This window comes from Triturus cristatus, chromosome 1_1 (genome assembly GCF_964204655.1).
Source record: "Triturus cristatus chromosome 1_1, aTriCri1.1, whole genome shotgun sequence".
Classification (NCBI taxonomy): domain Eukaryota; kingdom Metazoa; phylum Chordata; class Amphibia; order Caudata; family Salamandridae; genus Triturus; species Triturus cristatus.
In genome coordinates, this window is record NC_140579.1 from 4,987,149 (window position 1) to 5,011,402 (window position 24,254).

The window sequence follows — 24,254 nt, forward strand, 5'->3', positions numbered from 1 at the left end:
ATTAAACTGATCCAGGACTCTTCCCTTGAGGGTGGCTGAAGTACCTCCCAGCTCTGAGGAAGGCTTAGTTCCGCTGGCCCCTTTGGGCCCAGTCCTGGCAGATTTTCCGCCACTCTCAGTTTCTTCGTCTTTAGCACTTATGGCCAACCTTAAATCTGGGTCGCCCCTTGACCCATGCCCGGCCAAATTCTTGGCAAAAATGGCTGGAGTGGTAAATCCGTTGGCAAATCCACTTTTGAATCTCTCCTTAAGTCGGGGGGTGGTCCCGCAGGCCTGGAAGCAGGCGATGGTTGTTCCCCTTCTCAAGAAGCCTGGCCTAGACCCTGAGGTTTTGGCCAACTATAGGCCTATTTCTCTTCTTCCTGCGCTGGTTAAGATCCTGGAGAAGCATGTGCACATCGTGCTTTCCCATTTTTTGGAATCTCATAATTTGCTGCACCCCACTCAATTTGGCTTCCGCCCCAATTTAAGCACCGAGACGGCGCTTTTGGAGGTGTCCGAAGCCATTAAAGAGGCACTGGACTCGGGGGGCAAAGCTATGCTTGTAATGCTTGACTTGTCGGCGGCCTTTGACACCGTCCCCCATGAGGGTCTCCTCGCTAGACTTCATGAGATAGGTCTGAGGGGGACGGTGCTCAGCTGGTTTAGATCATTTTTGGCTAGCCGTCGACAAACGGTCTGGGTCTCACCTAGCTCTGCCGTGATGCCGCCTTTGGGAGTCGGAGTTCCGCAGGGCTCTGTGCTGAGCCCGACTCTCTTTAACATCTTTATGACCCCTTTGGCGGCATTGGCGGAGTCTTTTGGGGCCCAGATCGTTTCTTATGCTGACGATACCCAGCTCCTCTTTACGTGCAGGAAAGGAGAAGATTTTGATGGAGAGAGTATCCGTGAGTGCCTCTGGGCTGTTTTTAAATGGTTCCAGCTTAACAGCTTCAAGTGCAACTCAGATAAATCTGGGGTACTCTTCTTCGGTTGTCCATCGGATCCAGATTGGCAGGAATGGTGGCCTGTTAATATGTTTCCTCCAGCGTGCTCGTCCCAGCTAGCAAAGAATCTGGGGATCAAGATCGATAATGGTCTGACGTTAAGATCTCAGATCCTTGGTCTTACGGGAACATGTTTTGGCCTCCTCAGGATGCTCCGTAAGTTCCTTCCTCTGCTCTCAGAAGATCATAGGAAGACGACAGTGCAGGCCTTAATTGGTACAAGACTGGACTATTCCAACGTCCTATATCTTGGCCTACCGGAAGATCTCCTGCAACGGTTGCAGGTGGTCCAGAACTCGGCCGCGCGGGCCATCTTCGGTCTGCATAAGCGAGCCAGAGCCTCCGGTCTTTTGCAGTCACTCCATTGGCTGCCTATCCGGAAACGGATAGTTTTTAAGGCTTTGACCTTGGCTCACAAGGCTCTCTATGCTTCGGGAGCAAAATATCTCCAAGGGAGGCTTGCTTTTTATCATCCGGCTCGCTCTCTGAGGTCTGAATCTTTGTTCCTTGCTGTGGTCCCCCGAGTAAAAAGAGCTCGCATTGGTGGTCGCTCTTTTAAGTTGCTGGCGCCACAGCATTGGAATACTCTGCCTTTGGTATTACGCAGCACCTCTAATTTGCTGACTTTTAGGAAGGGCCTTAAAACTTGGCTCTTCGCCCTTTAGTTTGCCTTTTTTTCTCTCTGCTGAGCCCGTTTTTATCCTAATGTGTTGTGTTTTCTGCTACAGGTGTCAACAAAAGCGCCGGGACACTCCTTGGAGTAGCCGTGCGCTATAAAAGACTCAATTAACATAACATAACATAACATAACATTTCGATGTTGTTTTTTGTTAGGAAACACATGGACTTTCCTTTGACGCTCCCATTGCACTTGAGACATTTCCACATTGTTCACTTTAAAAAATCTTCTGAATTTGCAGTCAGAGAAAGAAAAGAGGAGACCAGTCTCCATGTTAAAAGAATAAGCAGCAGCTTCTCAGTAGGCATAGCCTGACGCGTGACCTCTGTCTTTAAAGGCACTGAAAAGGAGACAAAATGAAAAGGTTTAAAGCATCTTTATTGATCATTCACCTTCTGAACTCCAGCATGGCTATGTTGGGGTGCTGCAGCACCCCCGTATCCCTACTTCCAGTTCCTACGACTGATCCGCGGAGGGGAGGAAAGTATCCGGCACTCCAATCCTTGACATGGGTGTTACTGGACACTCCCCACACTCACCAGATGTTACACAAGTGCAGTCTTTTCTACGGAACACAGGAGAAGTTTGCTGTCTTTTCTCTGGTCTTAGGTAGGGCTTGATAGTAGTAACAGGTCTCTGATCTCGGCAGCAGGTTACAAGTTGCAGTGCCTCAAGGCGCTACATGAAGCAACTTTGCCTGATGCTTTGGGCTGAAGCAAGGCTGCTCCTCATTTCGAGTCACAGCAGCAGCAGTAGGGCCTCGCCATGTTGTGTTATGTTATCCAGAATGTATTAAGTGCACATGCAACAAAGGTTTCATGGGGCTAAAGGTACTAGAACAGAAGATGTGTCTGAGGGTGAACTCTTCATAGGCCTGCTTGAAGAGCCAGGTTTTCAAGGATTCCCTGAATCCGATCAAATTGGCCTCTTGACTGAGCTGCAGTGGGAGGGAGTTCCAAAGAAAGCTCTGACCACCCATACACTCGCTCCTATATCTGGGAACAACAAGCAGATTCTGACCTGAAAGCCCCACCTGGCTCATATTTCCAAATTCTCTTTGTGATAAAGAGAGGGGAATGGCTGTGTAGTGATTGAAAGGTCAGGCAGCAGGGTGGGAAGTAGATCCTCTGCCTACACGGCAACCAATACATCTGTGTAAAGGCCAGTGTAGCCTGGGCTTTTCTGGGCCAATCAAGAGTGAGACGGGCAGCCTCATTTTGGATGACCTGGAGCCTTCTAGTGGACCTCTCAGGGAGCCCCAGATAGAGAGAATTGGTATAGTCCAACCTGGACAGAACCGTGGATGCTATGACCGGCTTCCAGGCTTCAGGTGGTAGCAGGCGAGCCAATTTCCTCATGATTTTTAACAAAAATGCACATTTAGCCATCACGGAGCCGATCCTGGACTCTAAGGTTAGATGACTGCCCAGCACTATCCCGAAGGCTTTCAGCTGATATGCTGGGCACAGGTAGATCATTTAGCTCATGCAGCCAGGAGGCGCTGGACAAGAGGTCAGTAAGGTTGTTAAGAATCCCGATCTCTGTCTAATCAGCAATGGGAGTGAGTTGATTTAGGTTTATCGACTCAAAAACATATCTGATAGTATTTTGAAACTCCTCCCGCCCAAATCTGTGAGTCCGTCACTGAAACAAAAACTGGAAGTCATCTGCATAGTTGTCCAGGTGACAACCTATGGTAGACCGCTTGCAAAGAAGAGGTTTAATATAAATGTTAAAGAGCAGGGGAGAAAGTGATGGCCCCTGCGGAACTCCGCGCATAACCTCAGATGTCCTAGACACAGAGGCCAAGATGAACCTCCTGGGAGTGGTTCTGAAGGAATGAGATGGACCTACTCAAGACTTTGTCCCACAACCCTGCCACTTTCAGACAGTCCATGAGAATAATGTGGTCTACTGTATCAAAAGCGGCAGATCTAATAGTACCAGGGCTATTACCTTGCCAGCGTCCCCATCTCATCTTAAATCGTCATTCCTGATTTGGTACCAAGCACCGGGTGGAAGCCGGCCTGCAAGGGTTCCAGACACTCAGATGACTGTAGATGACAGGCCATACACTGTGCCACATAGGATTGCATACATTTAGCCGCAAAAGGCATCCAAGAGATTGGCCAGCAGTTTTTGTGAATTGCCGGGCCCTCTCTGGGTTCTTCAGGAGTGGGACCACCACAGCATGCTTAAAGGATTGCCTTAAGGACGCTTTAAGCAAATCTAAGAGAGGGCCTTGCACTGCCACTGACGTGGCTCTCACAGCTAGCGGTGGGCAAGGGTCTGCAGTAGATACCGACTTTACCTTCAACATTATGGTCTGAAGGGTCTCTCTGTCCAGTGGCGGGACATCAGATAAGAGGGTGGGAGATAAATGCCTTTGAAGTTGGTGAAGGAGGCTGAAGCACTGATGCTCTGCATTCTGCATTCTGTAAGTAATGTTCTCAGTGAAGCGGGTGGGAGTTGCAGCGGCTCCAGACGCTAATTAGCCTTTTTTGTGATGAAAGCTCATCCAGGACCTTAAAAGTCTCTTTTTGTAGGTTAGAGGCCTCCATTAACCCTGGTGTGGAAATTAGATTTTACTCTCAACAATAATGTATTATATTTCCACCTCTCATAGTGTAATCTGCTTAGGAGCTGTAGTATCTACGCCAAGGCCACTCGGGCCTGGAGTCCATTCCTTACCTCTTCAGGGGAGGCCGTGTAGGTAGCCTGCCTCTGGCTCGGGTCTGCCCCTGAACATCTGACAGGGCTTCTTCAAGTCCAGATGTTACCTGTGGGCTGCCACACACTTCCAGCTCCTAAACACAACCAGTGACAGCAGAAACGGATCATTGAAGCGGGGGAGGGTTGTACAGCTCTGTTGAACCCGGGTAACAAAAGTGAACTGTCAGTCTGGTTTCACCAGGGATAGCACACATCCCAAGATGGCCGCTGCTTGTGTGTGCTCAAGCCAGACCTCCCCCAACAGCCAATCAGAAGAGGCAGCGTTTCTCAGATGAGGTCATAGGATGCGGAAGATGGCCCGGTTGCCAACCTCCTTTGTGCAGGTGTGTTGCAGTACTTGTTCAGGTACTTGTTCAGGTGTTTCCTTTCTACGCCCACAAAAGGTCCTGCTATCACAGGCTTCCTCCAAAGAGAGGGGATACAAAAAGGCCCTGCTGGTCCACCAAGAGCTGTGTGAACCCCGAAGTAGACACATACAGACAGCCGTGCATTGAGTGCAGCAAAGAAGGAGAAGGGAAGCGGTTCAGGGGGCATGCAGAAAATTGGAGAGCAACCCTAATCATCTCAATGCCCTGTGACCTTTGGACAGTGGTCGAAGTGGGAAAACATGTAGGGGAACTGTGAAACCAGGCCAATTGAGGTACCAGTGCATGAGGTGGACTCGCCTCAAGGGTCCTGTGACCTCAGAGTCACTGTTGCTCTAGGGTGTGCTGCTTCATTGGCCTGCCCGCACGACTGGAGATGAACTTCAGTATGGATTGTGGTGGACAGGCCTTGCCGCTGCTAGGGTCCACCAGGGCTTCTAAGGTCTGGCCGAGCCTTCTAAGGTCTGGCCGAGCCTTCTAAGGTCTAGCATGGGAAAGAGCTCCCTCCGGGGAGTGGTCTCTTGAACTGGTCATGAAGGCTGAACCTGATTCTCCAGTTCCAAATTCGGCAGCTCTGGCCAGAGTGCCACATCCTCTCCCCACTGAACACCATACTGCCCCACTGAGAGAAACTCACACTGCCTTCAACTACAACCCATTTGTGCCCCGTTATAAACACCTTGATGCGACTGAATTCAAATTACTCACTAGACATCGGTAATATGCTGCCTAAAAAACGCAACAACATCCTGGAAAAAGCAAACCCTCAGGGAATGCCGGATTAAGTGAAGCATGTGCAATGTAAGCAGCAACAACATGGTTACCTTAAGGCCTTTACACTCACCATTAAGAAATCAAGGAGTGCTTTTGCCTTAAACATTAAGGACCTCAATAGAGGGCCTGGAAGGAACCAGTTTCAATGGTCACTGCTTATATCCTTACAAAACATGAAGGATGGTTTAAAAAGACCCTGGGGGCGTGGCTAGGCGCCGGAGAAGATGTCCGCCGCTGTGAGGGGCTCCGTCGGAGCGTAACCGCAACGGGAGCCTCCAGGCAACTCGCGTGAGCACTCATCCCGGAAAATGCACTAAGAACATAGCGGAATGACTGCACCCTCGACATTTGGAGGTTGAAGTGACGAGGTGAGCGTAACAGGCTGTTTTTGACAACTCTCATTGCCCGCAGATCGGACTTCAAATGCGGCCGCCATTTTGCAGCTTCCTGAGGTTTTATATCTCTAGTCTGCCTAGCGCTTCTTCTTCTCAAGGAGCGCCACCTCTTCCTTTTCATGTTTAAGGCAGGAACCATCGTTATAAGAAGGGGATAAGAGGATTTTCATTTTTAATAATGGAAATTTCTCTGGATGTCTGCCCTTCACTGACCAACCGCCATTTTGTGATGTCTGCAGCCTCACAGATGTAATGCCTTTTTTCTGACGCCATGCAGGAGGTTCAATAACTGTTTTGCTTCATAAGTGGACATTATAAAGTAGGTTGCTGAGAGAAAAGTATTTTTTTGCTGTTTCTTACACTTTTTGCCTTTTCAGAGAGCGACTGGCAAATACTTGGCATTCTGTTTTTATTTCACGCTCCCTGGTTTTTTCAGTCATTTTATGCCATATAATATCAAATAGCTTGAGGCAGTATCTTTTTCTTTAAAACATTGCTAGAGCTTGGTCTCTCTCTTCGTATGCTGTTTGTCACAGGTCTCTTTGTATTGTTACGCTGATTTTTGACTGCCACATACAGGAATTCCACCTCAGCGTTTCCTGTAATAATTTTCTACCGTCATTTTAAGCCTCTGGAACTTGATTTACTAATTTTTCTCGCCTTTCAATTTTTCAATTGCGACGTCACGGCATACTCGTAATGCTCCTCAGCCAGTCAATGCCTCCGCAGCACCTTTGGAAGACTTTAACCCTTTCAGTGTACTACAAGACTGCATAGTAGAGGCAACTAGTGACTCCCCTGCCGCTAAAACGTCCTCTCCTCAAACTTCCCGCCCAAGCTCTAAAATCTCGTCCAAAATATCCTCTTTTTCTACCTCTACACCAGGGAAGCTAGTGAAGACAAATCCTCCCTCTCCTACTAATACTCCCTCTTCTATCTCAATGGAACTTTTACTTGAAGAAATTCGCTCACTCAAACCCTACATGACAGAAACAAATTCTCGTCTTCAAAGTCTCGAAGATAACTGGTGACACACCGAACAAAAAGTAGAGGATTTGGAGAGAAAAGTGGCTTCAGTTCAAACAGTTACAGAGCAAGTTCCAATTCAAAACCTTAAGCAACAGGTCGAAAACTTAGAAAATCGAAATAGGCGTAACAACCTACGTATTTACGGACTTGCGGAAGGCCTTGAGGGATCAAATCCTATATCATTTTTTCAATCCTTTTTACCCACGCTTCTTGGTCTCCCAAGTTCTCTAACTTTAAATATTCAACAAGCTCATTGTTTAGGCTCAATCTCTCGTTCCTCCACTGCCTCTTCTTCTTCTTCAACAAAACCTAGAGGAGTTATCCTGTATTTCCTAGAATATACCGACCTACTTAAAGTTCTTCAAGCTGCCAAACAGAAAGGGAAGATTACCTGGAATGGTTCTAATCTTTTCTTTGCACAAGACTACGCCAAAGTTACTGCTGATCATCGGAAGAAATTCCTGGATATGAGACCTGCTCTTCGCTCCCTGAATGCTCGTTATGGCTTGTTCCACCCTTGCCTCTTTAAAGTGACTTACAACAATAATACGACAAACTATGAAGACCCGGAGCTGCTTGAACAATTTTTGAACTCTTGTAGAGATGACTCTATGGACATTCCTCGAGCATAATTATTCTGTGTTCTTACGCATCCCTTTTTTATGTCTTGAAGTTTGTTATTCTATCCTGTCTGCTGTTTTCTGCTCCATTGTGAGTTTACGTGGTTAATGGTTTTTCCTTTTTGGTCTCTTTTAGATGCTGTTACGTGCTCCTTTCATGTATGTTTCTTCATATATGCCTGGAAGTCGCTTTCCCTTTGCCGCGCCCTGATGGAGTCTCCAGTCTGGTGTGCTACCTTCCTCATGTGGCTCCACCATCCCCAGTCGTATTGTCTTTTTGTGGTATGTCCTTTTGACACCTTTTTATATGGTCAATTGTTCGATTTGTATTGTATTTTTGTTTTGTGTTTTTCTTTCCCTCATCTGGTTTCTCTCCCTTTCCATTCTCTCTTTTTCTCCTCCTTTTCCTTCTCCTCTTACTTGGATACACCTTACAACGATCTTTTTATGTTTATCTTCTCCCTTCCTTCCTTCCTTCCTGAGTTTCTCTCTTACTCTTCTTTCCATCAATTCCAATCTCTGTTATAATGCAATTTCTAACTTTTATTCTGATTTCATATCAACTGTTCATGTTTTATTGGATGTTTTATTTTAAGAGTTGTAACTTGGAATGTTAAAGGAGTAAATAATCCTATTAAAAGACAACGGGTATTAACGCATTTAGCTAGACTAAATGTTGACATTGCACTAATTCAAGAAGCACATTTATCTGATAGCGCGGCTTCTAAATTGAAACGTGGATGGGTAGGCAATGTTTTTACTTCCCCCGCTTTAGGTAAGAAAAATGGAGTTTCCATCTTATGTCATAAAAAGTACCGGATTACAGTTGTACATCAAGAAACTTACTTGGATGGGTGCTGGGTGATTGTTAAACTTCTTATAAACCAAATATCTTTAGTTTTATTTAATGTATATGCACCGGTTAATGTGGATAATACCTTTTGGATACATATCTCTGATAAACTTCTCTTGTTTGATGAGGATTATATTATTTTTGGTGGGGATTGTAACCAAGTTTTTGATCCCATATTAGACAGACATTATTCGGTTAAATTCTCCAATACAAAGATGCACACACAGTTTATTTCCTCCATACATCGTAAATCCTTGGTGGTTGTTTGGAGACTTTGCAATCCTGATACCCATGAATACAGCTTCTATTCTCCTCCACATCACTCACAATCGCGTATAGATGATCTTTTCTTTAGTAAATCCCTAACCCAACAAGTTTCCCACTCTGAAATTGGTTCTATTTTAATATCGGACCATGCTCCAGTTCTAGTTGATTTTGACTTACTCCCTTTTTTCCCTCATGCAGGAAGGTGGCATTTTAATAATGTGTTATTATCGGATCCTAATTTCACAAGCCAATTCACCTCTTTGGCTTCTGAATTCTTTTCTCTTAAATCTACCTTGAATTCATCTCAGGTAATGATTTGGGACTCATTTAAAGCTGCTGCCAGAGGCTTTATCATTAATTTTGTTTCGCAAAAGAAAAAAGCTTTTGAACATAAAAACTCCCAATTACTTGCTAAAATCAAAAAACTTGAATACACTTACTACCATTCGAATTCCGAATCCGCCTTAAAAAACCTAATTGATGCAAAATTTACATTTAATAAAATATCCATGGAAGCAGCTTCCTCTTATCTTTTAAAAAGCAGCGTTCGATACTATGGAGGCCAAAACAAGATGGGGAAACTCTTAGCCAAATACTTGAACATTAGACGTGAACGGAGTAAGATAGAATCCATTCGGAATGAGGTGGGTTTATCTTGCTTTAAAGATAATGATATTTTGAATGAATTTGTCTCTTTTTATAAAAAACTGTATACCCCTGAACATCAACCAAATCAGACAGATCTGTCTACTTATTTTCAGTCCATCGAACCCCCTTCTTCTCACGATATAGATTTTTCTTCCTTAGAGGCAGATATCACTTTATCTGAAATTACTCGTACTATCTCGATATTGAAAAGAGGGAAAACTCCAAGTCCTGATGGTTTTACAATTGAATTTTATGCACATTTTGCGAATCTTTTACTCCCACACCTCCTATCTCTTTACAATACCTTTATCTCAAGCGGATCCTCAGCTGGAACCTTCCAAGAAGCCATGATTTGTTTAATACCTAAAGAAAATAAAGACCCTTCTCTCTGTAAAAATTACAGGCCAATTTAGTTAGTTAATTTGGATTATAAGATCTTTGCCAAAATTCTTGCGCTTCGCACAGATCCTGTTTTACCCACTCTTATTGGGCCGGAACAATCAGGTTTTGTAAAGGGTCGCCTGTCATCTGATACTTCCAGAGTATTCTTTAACATCCTTAGTAAAGCTTCTTCTCTTGATTATCCTATTGCCGCTATAGCATTGGACGTAGAAAAGGCGTTTGACAGAATAGTTTGGGACTTTATGTTCCAAGCACTAAAATGGATAGGTTTTCCTCCTAAGCTAATATCTCTTATTTCTATTTTATACTCAGGGCCCAAAGCTTCTATTTTTGTAAATGGCAAGAGTTCGGATTACTTCTCTCTTTCTAGAGGAGTGCGCCAAGGTTGCCCTCTTTCCCCTCTTTTATTGATAATAGCTTTGGAGCCCTTTTTAACTAAAATAAGATTAGAAGAAAAAATCACTGGCTTTCAACTTGATTCATCTCATATTAAATTATCCGTCTATGCGGATGATATTCTCTTCTACTGCTCCAATCCATCCAACTCCATTCCTTCTTTTTTATCTCTGGTTGACACTTTTTCTCAATTATCTGGGTATCGTCTTAATGCTGACAAATGCAAAGTCCTGCCTTTAAATGTTTTTTGTCTTAAACATGACTTCATACAGACCGGCTTTTCCTGGCAAATCTCTAAGATTAAATATTTAGGCTTGTGGTTTTCCTCTAACATCCCTGAAACATTAAAAATAAATTTTGATAGTATGATTAAAACTTTATCTGATTCTATTGACCGCTGGCACCCACTGTTTCTCTCATGGTGGGGGCGTTTAGACTCCGTCAAGATGATGCTCGCTCCTTTGATTCTTTATCTCCTTTCTATGATTCCGGTTCATATTCCTGTTTTTTACTTTAAAAAAATTGATTCTCTTTTGACTAAATTTATTTGGAAGAATAAACCCTCTCGAATTGCTCTGTCTGCTTTAAAAGCAGATAAATCACCTGGAGGCCTTAAATTTCCGGATTTTAAATCATATCACCTTGCTTTCTCTTTAAAGCAATCTTCTCGCTGGCTTTCTGTTGATCAACAGATTCATCCTCCTATTTGGTTAAAAATAGAAAAACATGTTTTATCTCCTTTTGAATTCAAGGAATCTCTTGCCATCACTAACAACATCTCCCTTTTTTCGCTCCCCAGTCATCTCTCATATGCGTAAAATCCTTGCACCTCTTCTTTCTTCTTCTTATCCCTCATTGTCCTCTTTAGATCAACAGCCCATTTGGCATAATAATTTGCTACGCATCAATAATCGTGCCTTTTATTGGAAAGCATGGAGTCTCAAAGGATTGCTTTGGATCTCCCAATTACTAATCAATAACATTCCTTTTTAGGTCTCGCCTGACCAGCGCTTTAGCGCTGGCTCTGGCGAGACTTATAGTAAGCGCGTTTTGGAAGTGCAAACAGTGGCTTTGCAGGCCTCCAACTACAGTGCATGTGACCCGTCCGGGCGCGCGCACCATTTGGAGTCCTGCAACCACTTGTTTGCTTTCACTTTCGCCGTGATGGAAACCCTTCTCCAAGCCCTGCCAAACATCCCCCGTGCACCTCCTTCCAGATCCATTTGGCAGCCTGCGTGCCCGACTCCACTCCCCCCTCCCACTCCCTCTTCGTCTAGTCATGCAGTTGCCAGCCACACAAGCAGGGATACTTTACTCACGGTATCTTCATAAGAAACACCATACTTTGTAGGCCGACTCGGACAAATTGTAGTACACGGTAGTTATTCGCAGGGACAATGCAACTATTTACTTAGGCAGTATGTACGGGTACTTAAGTAAGCGTAATAATGACATTTAGTATCACCGGAGGTAGCTTCTAGACATACGCAATACTAACACTACGCAACCATTAATAATGCTTTGTTTATCCTTTACACTAAACAGATTGCCAGAGAAGAGCTTTCACAAGGAGGAAATCGATACAAGGGGGAAAGAAGAACAAAAGAACACATCTGGTAAGTTACGTTGGTAGTATACATTTGGATACAATGTGAGAAATGTTCGCAGACTGTGCCTCACGCACCTTTCACACACAACGCATGACGAGATTGCAATAATGCATTAATTGATCGGCAATGCTGCACACGCATAACTGGGTGGATTGTACTGCAGCGCAAAGTTACACAGAACGACACATTACCTTAAGCTAAGCCACTTCCACGGATTTAAACTTTCAAGCACTGTAGGCAAGGAGTTATACAACAAGTGCCCTCCCACAAAATAAAAAAATTGATGCACTGTTGAAGGCGAGGCCACGCGTCGTAAAGGACTTGGTGCGGAAAAAAGTACACACAAATCGGAAATTAGTCTTCCGCCGTGCTTGCCCACCGCACAAAAAAAAACTCCCTTACCTCATCTAATTAAAGGCGCAGGAGCTGGGGCGCAGTCTGGTCGGGTTTCAAGTTAGAGCGAAAGCTATTTCACAGGAACACACGCAGGATTTAGTAGGGTGCTTTCATTTTGTTTTCCCAGATTTCCATGTACAGTGATGGGAAGTCCCTCAAAACGCGCTCGGTTTCAGTATTTACACCTCCCCCACAGCACTGGCCAGTTTCGAAGGCTGAACACGGGGATGTTCTCGTGTTGCAAGGTTCCCCCAGCGCGCCCCTCCGTCTTCCTTCGCAGCCCCGCCTTCTTTTCACAGCCGCACAGACACCTCGTTTGATTCAAAGGCAAGAGCTCAGGCTTTAACATGCGTTCAAACTATGGGGATTTAAAAAGGAGATACGCGTTACACAGCTGTTCGTGAAAATCTATCAGGGTTACCACACACACTCCGTCAGTGCACCTCCTTCCAGATCTGTTCTGTTCGTACGGATCGATCAGTGTTACCACACACGCTCCGCCAGTGCACCTCCTTCCACATCTGTTCTTGCAAATCATTCACTGTTACCGCACACGCTCCGCCAGTGCCCCTCCTTCCAGATCTGTTCGTACGGAGCTATCAGTGTTACCACACACGCTCCTTCAGTGCACCTCCTTCCACATCTGTTCGTACGGAGCGATCAGTGTTAACACACACGCTCCGTCAGTGCACCTCCTTCCACATCTGTTCGTACGGAGCGTTCAGTGTTAACACACACGATCCGTCAGTGCACCTCCTTCCACATCTGTTCGTACGGAGCTATCAGTGTTACCACACACGCTCCTTCAGTGCACCGCCTTCCACATCTGTTCGTACTGAGCTATCAGTGTTAACACACACGCTCCGTCAGTGCACCTCCTTCCACATCTGTTCGTACGGAGCTATCAGTGTTACCACACACGCTCCTTCAGTGCACCGCCTTCCACATCTGTTCGTACGGAGCTATCAGTGGTACCACACACGCTCCGTCAGTGCACCTCCTTCAAACATCTGTTCAGGCAAATCTAGCACTGTTAGCACCAGTGCACCTCCTTCCTAATCTGTTCTTAGTCATCTATCACTGTTACCACACACCATCCATCAGTAAACCACGGTCAGATTCTGTTCTTCCTAATCGATCACTGTTAACACACACGCACCATCAGTGCGCCTCCGTCCAGACATCACTTACCTCATTCAATTCGGAGCTCCGCAAGAGCTGGGCCGCACTCTGGTCGATTTCAAACTTACAGCGCTATCATTTTCGCAGGCACACAAGCAAACATTACCAGTGTACTTTCAGTTCGTTGGTTTCCATTTACAGTGCGGGGAACTCCCTGCAAGTGAGATCGCTTTCATTATTTACACCTCCCACACATCACTAGCCGGGTTCGCAAGCAGAGAAAAGGCATGTTCTAGTCTTACAAGGTTCCCCCAGCGCGCCCCTCCGTGTTCCTTCGCAGCCCCGCCTTCTTTTCACAGCCGCACAGACACCTCGTTTGCTTGAGATGCAATAGCTCACGATTTTACAGCAGTTCACGCTATTGGCATTGCAAAGCAACAGAAGCTTTCAAGATCTGCTCTTTCAAATCTATCAGTCTTACCACACACGCTCCGTCAGTGCACCTCCTTCCAGAGCTGTTCGTACGGAGCTATCAGTGATAACACACACGCTCCGTCAGTGCACCTCCTTCCACATCTGTTCGTATGGAGCTATCAGTGTTAGCACACACGCTCCGGCAGTGCACCTCCTGTCAGATCTGTTCCTACGAAGCGATCAGTGTTAACAGAAACGCTCCGGCAGTGCACCTCCTGTCAGATCTGTTCCTACGAAGCGATCAGTGTTAACAGACACGCTCCGTCAGTGCACCTCCTTCCAGATCTGTTGCTACGAAGCTATCACTGTTAACAGACACGCTCCGTCAGTGCACCTCCTTCAAGATCTGTTCCTACGAAGCTATCAGTGTTAACAGACACGCTCCATCAGTGCACCTCATTCCAGTTCGGTTCGTAACAAGCTATCAGTGTTACAACACACGCACCGTCAGTGCACCGCCTTCAAAATCAGTTCGTACTATCAGTGTTAACTCACACGCTCGGTCAGTGCACCTCCTTCAAAATCAGTTCATAGACAGCTAGCAGTGTTACCACACACGCTCCGTAACTGCACCTCCTTCAAGAACTGGTTGTACGGAGGTATCAGGGTTAGCACACACGCTCCGCCAGTGCACCTCAGTCCAGTTCTGTTCGTAAAAATCTAACAGTGTTACAAAACACGATCCGTCAGTGCACCTCATTCAAGATCGGTTCGTACGAAGCGATAAATGTGGCCACACAGGCTCCAGCAGTGCACCTCCTTCCACATTAGTTCTTGGTCATCTATCAGTCTTACCACACACGCGCCGTCAATGCACCTCCTTCCTCATCGGTTCGGGAAAATCGATCACTGGTACCGCACACAATCCATCAGTGCACCTCCTTCAAGATCGGTTCAGCCAAATCTATCAATAATAACACACACGATCCGTAAGTGCACCTCCTTCCAGGTCAGTTTTTGGGAAACTATCGCTGTTACATCACACGCTCCGTCAGGGCACCTCATTCCAAATCTGTTCATGCAAATATAGCGGCATTACCTCACACGCTCCAACTGTGCACCTCCTCCAACATCTGTTCTTGCTTATCTAGCATTGTTACCACACACGCGCTACATCAATGCACCTCCTTAGACAACTGTTCTTGATTATCTATCACTGTTAGCACACACACTACATCAGTGCACCTCCTTCCAGATCTGATTGTGCTAATGTATCACTGTTACCACACACGCTCCGTCAGTGCACCTCCTTCAACATCTGGTCTTGCTAATCTATCATTGTTACCTCACACGCTCCGTCAGTGCACCTCCGTCCACACCTCCCTTACCTCATATAATTCTACGCTACACAATATCTTGCCCGCACTCTGGACGTTTTTCAACTTGCAACGCAATCACTTGGAAAGGGACACGAAAAGGCATTACTAGTGTGCATTCATTTGGTTTCTTGCCATTTACAATGGTGGAAAATCCCTCCAAACGCGATAGATTTCATTACTTACACATCCCCCACACCACTCGCCGGTTTCCAAATATTAAAACGGGGCTGTTCTAGTCTTAAAATGTTCCCCCACCGCTCACCTCCGACTTCCTTCGCAGGACTCACTTGTTTTCACAGCTGGCAATACACCTCGTTCGATTGCATTCTAATACTAACACTACGCAACCATTAATAATGCTTTGTTTATCCTTTACACTAAACAGATTGCCAGAGAAGAGCTTTCACAAGGAGGAAATCGATACAAGGGGGAAAGAAGAACAAAAGAACACATCTGGTAAGTTACGTTGGTAGTATACATTTGGATACAATGTGAGAAATGTTCGCAGACTGTGCCTCACGCACCTTTAACACACAACACATGACGAGATTGCAATAATGCATTAATTGATTGGCAATGCTGCACACGCATAACTGGGTGGATTGTACTGCAGCGCAAAGTAACACAGAACGACACATTACCTTAAGCAAAGCCACTTCCACGGATTTAAACTTTCAAGCACTGTAGACAAGGAGTTATACAACAAGTGCCCTCCCACAAAAAAAAAAGCATTTGCAATGCAATAGGTCTCGCAGTTGTTAAGAGTTTGAGCTATTGGCACTGTAAATGGCAATGCCTTTTATTTATGTGTGGGTTTTTAAAACATAAATAAAAGGCATTGTCATTTACAATGCCAATAGCTCAAACTCGTATAAATGCGAGACCTATTGCATTGCAAATGCTTGTTCTTTTTTGGATCTACAGTCAAAATTCTCTTTGCCATCCTCCTGTAAAGATAAATATGTTTTATTGTGTTCTTCTCTTTCCCAATACCTTCATTCTTTACTGTCTCTTTCTACTCCTCCATCTAAATGTTCTGCTGTTTTTCCTTTACTCTCATCTGCCGCTTCAGCATCTTCTTTATATAGGTGTCTATATTTCTCTTCTATTAGAGGAGAAGTTTGAATTGAATTGGGAAAAAGATTTGGATGAAAGTTGGCCTATCCCTCTTTGGGATAAACTATGGCTAAAGATTCACAAGACTTCCAGAGCTGATAACACTTCTCAAACCCTTTATTTTATTTATAAACGTATTTTATTCACTCCTGCTAAGCTAGCTTCTATTTCTCCTGACACTCCCTCTGCTTGCTGGTCCTGCCCTTGTTTATTGGCTGATTTAAAACATATGCTTTTTCAATGTCCTCCCATATCTCGCTTCTGGCTTTTAATTTGGTCTCAAATTAACAAAATCTTTCATACTCAAATTCCTTTCTCTTTTACCAATATTTTCTTAGGATCCCTATCACCTTCATGGTCTGCTGCATCTCCTAACTCCAAATTGGTTGACTCATTAATAGCAATTGCTTTCCACCCGATAACTTCGAATTGGAAACAGGCAGATAAAGTCACTTTTAAAGCACGGTGGAATGCTGTTTGTTTTCACCATAGACTGGACACTAGTTATGTTACTCCTATATCGCTTTCCATTAAAAGAGATATTTTATGGCTACCTTTATCCTCTTATCTTACACTCGCTGCATCTACCAACTCTACATCAGCGAACACTTCCGATGATGTGCAGAAGCCTCCTGGAGGTAACCGTTAGTCTTTTATTTTACATCTGAATATGGTTTCATGATTACTCCTTTTGTTGTATTGTTAATTACATTTACTCTATATATTTTAAGAACCTTCTTTTTCATGTTTATAAAGTTTGAACTCTGGTGTTATTTCTAATGTTTGACCTCTCCCCCTCCTTCTTTCCTTTTCCCTCCCTGATCTCTCCCTACCTGCTTTCCTCTGCTATCCCCCTTTTCTTAAATTGGTTTTGCTAAATTATAAGTTTATAATGTTATATTGTATAGTATATGAAGTTCTCTTATGTTTAAATTAATTTTTCTCAATAAACTTTAAAAAAAAAAAAAGACCCTGTTCCTGAACACACAGCTCCAGCACACATTTTATAAACTAAAATAAGGAAAACAGCTGATAAGGATCACATTAAACGTTTCCACTTGAACATCAACCAGGTATTGCAGTCCCTCCAGGAATGGTGCCCTCCCCAACCCAGGGAGAACAATGCTGTTCATAGAAAGAAGAGAAAATGAAAGTAGCGCTTCAATGGCAAACTCCGGAAAGTGGCGCTAACGCGTTCAGGTGTGAATAAAACCAATTTGGTCACTTTGCAACCACTCTGTCTTGCTTTATTTAGTTATATAGTTATTTTTCAGTTTTTATCCTTTTTTTCTCTCCATCGGAGGTAGCACTTTGAAATAGAAAAAGATCAGAAAAAGAAGACATTTCAATCAAAAGTGCTGCTTTCTCCTTTGGATCCATTTCACAGGGGAACAAATGAGGGAAAGGAGACGAAAGAGAGGGTAAGAGCTGTTTATTGAAGTCACGGTCAGGGCTGTAGCCCGGGAGGGGGGGGGGGGGGGGGGGGAAGAGGGATTTGATCGGCACACCCATCTTGATCCTTGGCCCCGCCAAATGTCTTTGGTAGTGGGCAGATCCCATGGTGATTTTTAAATAAATGTTCAGTACCATCCAGACATTTTTCATCTCAGGAGAAACAGAATGTAAGCTAAAGTGTGCTCCAGTTAAGAATAAATATTTCTTAAGAAAAAAACTTAGCATTCTTTTTATCACATGAACGAATCCGTTTTCCTCTTCCGTTTAAACGCTCTGATTTCAGACTGTGATGATTTGTGTTCAATAAGTGGCTGGGAACTGTACAATTCACAAGTATAATACATGCAATATGGAATAGAGCAAGAAGTGCACATGGGTATTGTAGCTAGAAATTCAAATGCAGGTGTGCCTGGGAATCACTTTCAGGAATGCATGAACTGCAGATTAGAACTAAACACGCAATGCAGGGCTACATTAAATATAAATGGACCTAGAAACAAGATGAACGAAGGCATAAAAACAGTCAGGGTTTGGGACACTGTGCTAGAATTCCTAAAATGTAGTTTTGACTTTGGAAAACAATTGTATTGAAAATTGTACTGTTTTTTACAGAGCAAAGACTCTGTCCCTCGCGTGGCCTAAATCACGGTTCTGGGGGGTCTGGTTTCATTATTTAAATTCAGCTTCATACCAGTGACAAGGATATTGATGCCCACAATTTGTATCAACTGCTTGGTGCATGGTTTAAAGGGTGGTTGTGTGCTTTGACCTTTATTGTAAATGTTAGGTGAAGAGTGTGAGATATGCGGTTTTTATTCAGTAAGTGAGGAGGAGTGAGACAGAGACAGAAAGAGATGGACTGAAAGGAAGGGAGAGAGACGGGGGCACAGCAGGAGATGTGGAAACTGTCCTTGTCTTTTCTCTGGAAGAAGGAAGAGACAGAAGGGGAAATTTACAAGAAAACGCTGGAGCGCGGTGTTACGCCAAATTTGGCAACGCCGCGATCTGACATTTTCAAAACACAGGGATGTGCTATATTTACAAAAATATGAAGCACCCCTGTGTTTCCCCTAGCGCTGGTGCTAAAAAAGATGCCTAGCGCCACTGCAGGCAGCATTGTGCCATGTTGCAAGAGTGCCCGTACTGCAGGGGCGATTGTTTATGTGCAGGAAGGGACACCTTCCTGCACATTAACAACCAATAACGGCAATTTGCTCTTTCTATGGGTGCTGCAAAAAACGAGGAGAAATTAATAATTTTTCCTTGTATTGCCATTCGAAGACCAGATATTGCCTGGTGTTAGATTTTGACGCTGCCCCAGCCTTGTAAATCTGGGGCAGCGTCAACAATCAATGGGGGTTGTGGTGGAACGCCCACAGCAACACCCATTGCCCACCCCTTTGATGTAGCCGACTGCGGCGGAGAGGGTCATATCTACAAGGTGGCGTTAAGCCACTTTAAGTGGCTAAGCACCACGTTGTAAATATGGAGAATGGCGAAACGCCACTAAAGCGTGGGAAAAAGTGACGCACCTGTGGCGTTAGGGGCTTCTAGATATGCCCTCGAGTCTTTTTCCTACTCTGCCAACCCAGCCCGTCCCCGAATGGCCGAGCCTTATCTATAGGCCTTGGCTAGTTCTGCCATACTGGGGCGCATTTTAAAAATAAAATAGCAGGGGAACGGATTCTATCAAATTGAAATAGTAGGGGCATGCATTGCCCTACCAGTCGTGCCCACTTCGATCACTGCCTTTGAGCTACATACATACAGAGGGGCAAGAAAATGTTGTAGCGCTACACCTCCTGTGTCCAAGCACTACCTTACCCACTGCTTACACTCAGGGGGAATTATGGGGCCTACATGGATTTATAGTGAGAACCAGTCTCACCTCTGGGGTGCATGTAGAAAAGCCGGTACCTTACAACTGTGAATCATCTACAACCAGCCATGGGTGGTGTTGCAAAAAACATATTTGTAGAGAACATATTTACCCCTAGAGGGCGCTACTCACAACAAAAGAGATGTTTATTATTATCCAACTCAAAGGCACTCATTCTGTTGACCTGGCAAGGATGAATAGCTGAGTTGGCCCGATGCATTTGAACTTGTGACCTTGAGGTCACCCTCAGATACCTGCAGGGGATGAACTTGTCTAGTGAGCACCAGATGTAACACCAGGCATCGTGGTAAATGGAGTACCACGCTGGGTGTGCCTCTGCCGCCTGACGGGCCTCGAGCTCTGCTGGTGAGCAGCATCCCTAACATGTAGGACAACTCTCAGGGGACTTGTGAAACATGTCCTCTGCACAGGAAACTTCAGACCCACCAGAATGAAGAGGCACCAGCAGCAGTGTCCTTGGGCCATACAGTCGGTCAGAGTCATGGTAAGATAGAGCAGTGGCCTGCCAGTCACAGTCATGATAGGGTGTCTCAGTGAGTTAATGCGCCTGCTTCAGCATTGTCTGTGCACTCCTCAGTGATGGGTTTGAATCTGGATACAGTGACTCAGAAGGTTCCTGCGTCTAATGCATGTATGTGTGTGTTTGTGTGTATGCAATTCTATGTATACTCCCTCACCACATTGGTCAAAATCATGATAAAATGGCTCAGTGAGTTAATAAGTCAGCTGCATTGGCAAGTGCACAGCCTCAGAGTTATGTTTGAATTTTCATAAGATTACTCAGTACATAAATGTGCCCGCCGTATAGACTTGCGCTCAGAACAGAATAGTTTACTGATTTAGGGGCCAGATGTACAAAGCCTTTGTCCAGTCGCAAGCGGCCCGATTCACAGAATCGGGCCATTTGCAAACGCACAAAGGCATTTTGAAATGCACAAAGGCCAAACTGCGAATCGGTAACCTGGTACCGAATCGCAATTTGAGTTTGCGATTCAGTATCAGGAAGGGGGTGTTTAGGGCATCCCTTTTAAATAATGAATCACAGTGGTATGCAGGAATGTTTTTGGGCCAAAATGCGGTTCCTAAACATTCACAATTTACCAATATTACCCAGTCGCAAAAGGGAGGGACCCCTTCCCCTTTGTGAATGTCTGTAAAACATTTTTTAAGAGCAGGCAGTGGTTCCAGAGACCACTGCCTACTCTAAAAAAAAAGGTTTTCTTTTAATTTTTTAAAACGCATTACGTTTTCCTTTAAGGAAAACGGGCTGCATTTAAAAATAGAGATTTCTTCACTTAAAAGCAATCACAGACATGGTGGAATGCTGACCTCAGCAGGCCACCATCCCTGTGATTTTTGCGATTCCCAATGGGTCGCAAACCAAGACATACCTCATTCATATTCATGATGTAAGTCTATTTGCGACCCACTGGGAATTGCAGAATGTGTTAAAGACACATTTTTACATTGGTGTTTGCAATTAAAAAATAGTGAACAGGAGCGGTCACTGGGGAAATGTAGTGGTGGGGCAGAGGGTGTTATATTCCCGAGTTAGACCCATGTTTCAAAGCAGCTCATTTTCTTTCATTGTCATTACAAATAACATTTCCATCGGCGACCTTTGGCACACATTTACATGCACGGCAATTTTGGATTAGTAGACAGAAACTAAACTTGTTTTTACATCTAGCTTTGCAGAACCTTATCACAACGCCCTCAACATCATGTACAAGGTCTCGTTTCACACTACGTACAAATGTCATCACTACCTTCATCCACGGGGCAACAGGGCTATCTACATATTCATAACATCACTAATCTATGCGTACATCGCACGGCTGCTTTCTATTATAAAAGATGAGCATCCGGATAGATTAGTAGAGGCGGTACTTCTGCTGACACCGAGGGTCCTTGCATGCTGAGAAATCACCACGCAGCAACCTGACATCTCGTGAGGGGTGTCCAGTTTGTGACCAAGACGGGGTCCTTCACTCTATCCCATCAGACAACGGGGTTGGATCATCCCTTGGGGGGATTCTTGGCTCTATACCTACACCCACTCTAGGAACACTTACAATAGGGTTTGCACAGAAGGATTACGCCAGATTACTGCCTTGTTAAAATGCCTACATATATACAATTGTTTCGGACCTTTGTGGAACTATATCTACTATTTATGCTTCTGGTACCTGTAATCATGTTTATCTGCTTCTGTCTACTAATCATTGCGGGACTCGTATTTTATGCAAGAATAGCTTTGGGTCAATAAATATTATTGAAAACGTCCCACTGTGTATTCTCTGTATATTACTCTGAAATAAGTGAGCACGCGTGACTGAGCGAAAGGTTCTGTACTGTTTCCACGATTTTTCCTTTGAACTCAGTGGGGCGACGCTCCTCTGCCGCCGCTGAACGCGAATCACAAATATTCACTGTTTGGTAGTCGCAAACGATTACCTAAGGACATCTGGCCCCTGATGAGCCTGTGGAATTCTATAGGCCATGAGTCTCTGCAGGTTCACAGTGTTACTCAGTGGGCAATGCACCTGCTGCAGAGATCTGTGAGCAGTCTGCAGTCACATGGCTGAAAGACTTATGGGCCAACTGAGGATGCGATCCCTCCACACACAGCTGTGTTCAGTGAAAGTAACATGTAGGGTCACTCGATGGTTTCATAACACCTGGAATATCTCGGTTTCTGTCCTGGACGTTGCTTTTATTCGCATTAAGGATAATAATAAGGCATGTTTTATGCAGGCCTTGCTACAGATTTGTGTTTTTAGCAGCACTGCACATATCAAATACTGCTCACTTCAGTTATTCCTCATTTGTCATCCTCGGACGACTGTCTATCTGTGTTGGATTCACCAGGATGCAAACCTGTGACTGCAGGACACAGATTTGAGCAGGGCATGCTTCACCCACTGAGCTGGCTAGAATCTAGTGGTATAATTAGTGGCACACTTTCTTCTTGTTCCTGTCACCACCAAGGCTGTGCGAAAGAGGCGGGGGAGAGTTGCATCCCGCGGTGGTCTTTGCCTGACTCACACCTCTGTGGGGCCTAGAGTAGGGCAGGAACAGGATGTGGTCATGAAGCGGAAGGGGACAGGGGTGGAGAGGCTGTTTGGTTTATTTTGACTTGCACAACACTTGCATATTTCCTGCTCCTCACCATCATCACACTTTCTGTTCGCTATTCTGTACAAAAGAATGAGTGGGTGCCAGTGTAGCCCTCCAAGCGGAGGGATCCATTTATTTCGGAGGTTTGTAAACCCGCCCCCAAAATATGCCTTCTTGGATTCTTCTTTCAGGCTGAGCACATTACACAGAGACATGTATGTTGCAGCTGCCCATGTGTCATAGCTGCCAATAGTGTGCAAAGTTGGACTGGCCTTGGCGGTGTTTGTGGAGTTAAGTGACCCAAAAACTCCACCGCACTACGCAGAGTTCTGCGAGCAGCAGAGTGCGTTGAGTCGTGCAGTTTGTGCAGATTGTTAGTGATGGGAGTTTGTTCCATGCGGGAAAATCAGTGCGAACAGCACGTGCGGCGCAAGACAGCGCTGCTTCTTCTGAAACTACAGTAGATATTCCACTCGGCGGCGGCTTCCTCAACGTGAACTGAAGGTTGCTCATCGTGAGTGGTAGCGGCCATCCGCGACTGCCCGCATTAAGAAATCTTACTGGGAGGCGGACTGGAGTAAGATTTTCCTCACTCGCACTCCCCAACTTAATGTACGCGAGCGAGAGCTAAGAAAAACTCTGCTCTGCTACGCAGATTTGTTTCGGAACTCGGCATGCTACGCAGATCACAGAGTGGGGAAAACTCAGCGAACAAAAGCAAAATTTCACGCCGAGGCCTAGTGGAAGGACCACCCACAGTGACTGTAAGAAATACTAAACCTACATACCAAGCAGTTGTTTTGGCACTTAAAAAGAACATCTAAAGAATTTCCTTGGCTGCAAATCCAACCAGCATTGGCAAAGTTAATACATCTGGTTGTTATGGCCTAGTAACAAGTCATTGCTAGAAGTGAGCAGCACACGTGGTAAGGAGGCAGACTAGTGCTGACTCTTTCCTAAAAAAGTTAAAAAACGATTTTCCCTATCTGTGATTACTGTCTGTGCCTGTTACAGTCTAAAATTGTAGTTTTAACCTGCCCGGTACTGCATATTATATTACTTGTTTTGTGTTCAAACTTGTGGTTTTTCCTGCCCATGATTGCTTCCATTTAACATGTTGAATTATGGGACTTGCAGTCCTAAATCTCTGTCATTTTTCCCTCTCATTCCCGGTGACTATCAGTTTTCCCTCCAAATTTCCCCGTGTCTCTGTGCTAAGACCTATATGTTAAGCAGTGCACCCCCAGCCACCATTTTGTGTTAACAAGTCAGTGACACCAGCCCCTCCTCCCCCACCCAGCAACAGGGATATTCTACATCAGAGGGTGCTCTGAGGCAGCAGTGACCTTCTGTGTTCTGTTTAAACTGTGTTTAATTTGAACCGTGCACTTCGTATTTTGGCCAGGAGAGGGAGTAAACTTGTATACAAACACTATTGTCAGAGGACAAGTTGGGGCCTTACCTGCAGAAGTCCAAAGTGTGGATTGAGCCTGTCTGTCTCCTAGGAGATTCTGAACAAGAGAAGCAGCTCCCAACTCCATGGCCAGCAAACCTTGTCTGAGGTCGCTGGGACCTTATATAGTCTGCTAGTGGTT

The 24,254-nt window shown here is 44.9% G+C and overlaps 1 protein-coding gene and 1 long non-coding RNA gene across 2 annotated transcripts in view; one reads left to right on the plus strand and one right to left on the minus strand.

Annotated features, from left to right (window-relative positions):
* The window catches only part of LOC146869068 (lymphotoxin-beta-like), a 106,766-nt gene extending 93,357 nt beyond the window's left edge, over positions 1-13,409 (minus strand). Inside the window, exons 1-2 of the mRNA XM_085651087.1 lie at positions 13,345-13,409; positions 12,160-12,511 (exon numbers count right to left, since the gene is read on the minus strand). The gene's annotated coding sequence lies outside the window, so the exon portion shown is untranslated. The remainder of the gene's footprint in view (positions 1-12,159; positions 12,512-13,344) is intronic.
* On the plus strand, positions 7,724-17,139 carry LOC146869069 (uncharacterized). The gene is made up of 4 exons (XR_014981052.1): positions 7,724-7,863; positions 11,693-11,763; positions 15,454-15,524; positions 16,523-17,139. It is a non-coding gene; the product is annotated as an uncharacterized LOC146869069 (long non-coding RNA).
* Positions 17,140-24,254: the final 7,115 nt, after the last annotated feature.